A 5,651-nucleotide genomic window follows, 5' to 3' on the forward strand; every position below is an offset into this window, starting at 1 on the left:
TAACCCCTCTGTACAGTATGTTCACAAATAAAATAATATAAAATTTAAAAAAAATAAAAAAAGAATGTAGAGAATCAAAAAAAAACCAGTAGGTTATTTAATGCAGTAGATCGAATCTCAGGGATTGAAGAGAGCCTAGGTATTAAAAAGAACTTACAAGTATCCAAGACAAATCGAAGAAACATGATAGATCTATTCAACATTTGGAATAGACAATCAGAAGGCCTACTCTGAGGACAATTGGTGTAGAGGAACACCTAGAGACAGAAGTTAATTGTCTAGGAAATTTGTTTAACAGGATCCAAGCAGAGAACTTTCCAAACATACAAAAAGATAGGCCTATTCAGATACAAGATGCTTGTAGAACCCCAAATAGACCACACCAGAACAACACTTCCCACTGTCACATTATAATCCACTCAGGATCAATTAAGACCAAACATAAGTTCCTAAAACATGTCAAGGAGAAAAGATCAATCACCTATAAAGGAAAACCAATTAGAATCATCTCATATTTTTCAGCAGAGATAATTAAAGCAAGAAGAGCCTGGAAAGCTGTATGTCATGCCCTGAAGACCAACAATTTTCAACCAAGAATACTGTACCCAGCTAAACTCTCCTTCATAACCGAAGGTCAAATAAAAACCTTCCATAGCAAAGAAAAACTGAAAAATATATCTCTACCAAACCAGCCCTACAAAAAATACTTAAAGATGACCTACACATAGAAAACCAACAAGACCACAATAATGGCTAAGAAACCACACCCAAACTGAGAATCCAAAACCATAGGAAGAACCAAGTTTCCACAGCCCCCACAGAGGTGGATAGCCTGGCAGGAGCTACCAAACACCTCTCAGTCCTAGCTCTCAACATTAATGGACTTAAAGTTCCAATTTAGCGAAACAGTCTGTCTAGTTGCATTAAAAAGCAAGATAATTCTATCTCTTGCCTTTAGGAGTCACACCTTGCCCATAAAAACAAACACATTTTGGTAATGAAAGGCTAGAATAAAATCTACCAAGCAAACAGCTGCCATAAACAGGAAGGAGTTGCAATAATAATATCAGATAAAATATGCTTCAAATTAAAATTCGTGTAAAGAGTTAAAGAAGGTGGCTACATACGACTTATGGGTTCTCTACTTCAGGAGGATATTACAATCCTAAATATGGAATCGCCAAACAATGGAGCACCCAAATTTATCCAAGAAACACTATTTTCCCTCAGATCTCACATAGATCCAAAGACATTAATTGTTGAGAATTTTAACACACCGCTATCCCCACTATATAGATCAACTCGGCAAAAAATCAACAGAGAAACCACAGATCTAAACAACTGCATAGATCAACTAGATATAACAGACATCAGAATACAGGTTTTACTCGGCAGCACATGGAACATTTTCCAAAAGAAATCACATTTTAGGTCACAAAACAAACTTGTCCAAATTCAGAAACACTGAAGTTACACCTTACATTTTGTCAGACCACAAGGGAATAAAATTAGAACTCAACACCAAAAGCCATCAAAAAAGTCTTGTAACAAATGGAGGTTGAATAACACACTGTTGAATAAACAGGGGGGTCATGGAAGAGATTAGAAAGGAAATTCAAATGTCCATGATATTCAACAAAAATGAACACAGAAATTACCAGCTCCTCTGGGACACAGCAAAGGCAGTACTCAAAGGCAAGTTTATAGCTCTGAGTTCCTACACCAACAAATTAGAGATATCTGAAACCAACCATTTAATGAGACATCTGAACCACCTTGACAAAGAGCAGCAAGATAAACTCCAATTCAATAGATAGAAAGAAATAATTAACATTAAATCAGAGTTAAAAGAATTAGAATAAACAAAAAACAGAAAGAATCAACAAAACAAAGAGTTGGTTCTTTGAAAAAATTAACAAAATTGACAGACCCTTAGCAAATCTTATCAGAAAATGAAGGAACACACCCAAATAAAGTCAGAGATGAGAATGGAAACATCACCACGGAAACAACCAAGATTCTGAACATTTTAAGGGAATATTTTCAAACCTTTATGCTAATAAGTTTGAAACTTGGCAGAAATGGAACTTTTGCTAGCAATTATCAACATGCAAATACTAAAACAAGATGGGTTAAAACATCTTAAGGGGCCCATATCAAGCGTTGAAATAGACACAGCAATAAGAGACCTCCCAACTAAGAAAATCCCAGGACCAGATGGATTTTACAGCAGAATTGTACAAGACCTTCAAAACAGAGCTCACACCAATACTCCTCTAATTCTTCAATGAAATTGAAAGAGAAAGTTCACTACCAAACTCATTCCATGAAGCCATCATAACCTTCATCCCAATACCAAGCAGGGAATCATCAAAGAAAGAGAACTATAGACCCATTTCTTTGATGAACATTGATACAAAATTTTCAACAAAATTTTGGCCAATCGAATTCAACAGTTCATCCAAAAAATCATACACCACTATCATACAGGATTCATTTCAGGGATGCAAACCTGGTTCAATGTACACAAATCAATTAATATAATTTATCATATCAACAAGAGCAAGGATTAAAACCACATGGTTATCTCAACAGCTGCAGAAAAAGCATTGGACCCGATCCAAAACCCCTTTATGATAAGGGTTCTGGAAAAATTAGGTATCTATGGAACATTCCTCAATACAATAAAAGCTGTATATGGAAAACCTACAGCCAGCATTATAATTAATGGTGAAAAACTACAGCCATTTCCTCTTAACACAGGAATGAGACAAGGATGTCCACTCTCAACTTCTCTTCAATTTAGTATTAGAATACCTAGCTACAGAAATAAGACAATATGCCAACATAAAAGGGATGCAAATAGGGAAAGAAGAAATAAAATACTCCCTCTTTGCAGATTATATAATCTTGTACTTAAGGAATCCCACGGACTCCACTCCCAAATTACTCAAGCTAATTCAAAACGTGGGCAAAATAGAAGGGTATAAAATTAATCCTCAAAAATCAATGGCTTTTCTATATGCCAACAATTAGAAAAGCGTGGCTCAAATCAAGAAAGGTTTTCCATTTGTAATAGCCCCACAAAAATAAAATACCTAGGAATTAACTTAACCAAAGAATTAAAGGACTTCTATGATGAAAACTTTAAAAATCTGAAAAAGGAAATCAAAATAGAACTTAGAAAGTGGCAAAACCTCCCATGCTCCTCGATAGGAAGGATGAACATTGTGAAATGGCAATATTTCCCAAGACTATCTACAAGTTCAATGCTATACCTATCAATATACCTACCGCCTTCTTCAAGGAAATAGAAGAGGCAATCCAAAAATTCATATGGAACAACAAAAGACCCCCAATTGCAAAAAGCGATCCTTAACAGAAAGAACGGTGTTGGAGGAATATCAATACCAAATTTCAAACTCTACTACAAAGCCATAGTAATTTAAACACTTTTGTACTGGCACAAGAAAAGACCTCAGGAACAATGGACTAGAATTGAAAACCCAGAAATGAACCTACAGACCCATAATCATCTAATATTCGATAAAGGTCTAAAAAGATAAAATTGAGGAAAGACAGGCTGATCAGAAAATGGTACTAGCAAAATTGGTTAATCACTTGTTGAAAATTAAGGCTAGATCCTTATATATCACGCTGTACCAGAATCAACTCCAAATGAATCAAAGACCTCGGAGTCAAAGCAAATACTCTTTAAACATTACCTAGAAAGCCTAGGTCTCCTTGACAAAGGCTGAAATTTTCTGAAAAGAAACCCAGAAGCAAAACAAATGAAAGAAAGTTTGGACAAATGGGATTGCATGCAATTGCAGAGTTTCTGCATGGCAAAGGACATAGCTAGCAAGATCACTAGAAAGCCCACGGAATCGGAGATGATCTTCACTAGCCATACAACCGACAAGGTTTTCATATCTAAAACAGACCTGGAAATCAAAAAAATAAATCCCCAACACAAATACTCAAAGAAAATACTGCCCAATAAATAAGTGGGCTAAAGACATAAAGAGAAACTTCTCTGAAGAGGAAAGGAGGATGACCAATAAACGCATGCAGAAATGCTCAACGTCCCTAGCCATAAAAGAAATGTAAATCAATCAACATTAATATATCACCTCACCCAAGTTAGAATGGCTATAATCAAGAACTCTAATAACAACAGATGCTGGAGGGGATGTGGACAAAAGGGAACCTTAATGCATGGTTAGTGGGAGTGTATTCTTGTTCAACCACTTTGGAAAGTAGTATGGAGGTTCCTCCAAAGACTCCACATAGAGCTTCCCTATGATCGAGCAATCCCACTTTTGGGCATTTACCCAAATGATCACAAACTAGACCATAAAAAAGCTACCAGCACAAATATATTTATTGCAGCTTTACCATAGCTAAGATATGGAGCCAACCCAGATGCCCCTCAGTAGATGAATGGATCAAGAAAATGTGGTATATATATACAATGGAATTCTATGTCTCTATCTGAAAGAATGATATTGCCCCATTTGTTAGGAAATGGAAAACTTGGAAAAAATTATATTAAGTGAAGTAAGCCAGGCCCAAAGTAACATAGGTCCCATGGGTTCCCTTATTAGCAATTACTAGTGTATGTCTGAGACACGCAGAAATTGTTAGATAAGTTGATGTTAGGTGAAATGAACCCGAAAATAAGAATTCAAATTTTTTCCTTTCCTGTAATTATTTCTAACATATTTATAAGATTATTTCTTTGTTACTTTGTATGTCCCTCCCGCATGGTATAACCCCTGTTTTCACTGTATTTGATGTTGGTATAATTTGTGGAGGGGAAGGGAAAAATTTTTTAAAATATGGATACAGGTGGACCTATCAATGTAAGTTTTTTCCATCATAAACACAATTTTACAGAAACAAGATGAATAGCAATTTAGGAAACAATAAGGTTTCCTTGTTACAAATAGGCAACCAAGGATATATGCCTGTCTTAAGATTGCATCATTAATTACTTAAATTTACAGGACACTACATGCTTCAGCAGCACATTTACCCAAATTACAATACAGAGATTAACATGGCTCTTGCACAAGGATGATATGAAAATTTGTGAAGAAATGAAAAACAGTTACTAAACAGTTGATTACAAATATACAAGTGTAATTATACATGTAATTCATAGGAATAAAAGTTAGTTTTACACCATTCAATCTTCACCTTTTTATAAAGGCCTTTACATTGCATAACCTTTATAAAAGTTTGAAATTAAATAACATTTTCATTTTATCCCAAAGAAATAAAATTCTATAAGGACGTAGGAATTAAAGGAATCTTAAACCTTTTCTATATGGAATGCAATCTGAAAGGACACATTAATGAACCTATATATTATAAAACAATGTCGAATTCAAAGTATTATATCTAGGAGAGAATGAACTAGATGATGGATATTATACAAACAGAATACTAAATATTTTAAAATATACTTTTTTCAGACAAGCACCAGAAATATCTTTAGTTTCTCTACTACTCATTTCAACAGATAAGTTAAAATTATTTCTTATTAAAAAATCACAAACGCTACAGAAATAATTATAGATGTATACAAAAAACTTGAATGTATATTGACATCAAAGTCAGGCAATTCACTTGGAAGAATACCATGG

At 34.6% G+C, this 5,651-nt stretch overlaps 1 pseudogene; it reads left to right on the top strand.

Annotated features, from left to right (window-relative positions):
- The first annotated feature begins 5,017 nt into the window (after positions 1-5,017).
- Positions 5,018-5,114, top strand: LOC138824147 (U6 spliceosomal RNA; annotated as a pseudogene).
- The last annotated feature ends 537 nt before the right edge of the window (positions 5,115-5,651 follow it).

This window comes from Dipodomys merriami, unplaced genomic scaffold (assembly GCF_024711535.1).
Source record: "Dipodomys merriami isolate MVZ:Mamm:240054 unplaced genomic scaffold, mDipMer1.0.p SCAF_127, whole genome shotgun sequence".
In the NCBI taxonomy this organism is placed as follows: domain Eukaryota; kingdom Metazoa; phylum Chordata; class Mammalia; order Rodentia; family Heteromyidae; genus Dipodomys; species Dipodomys merriami.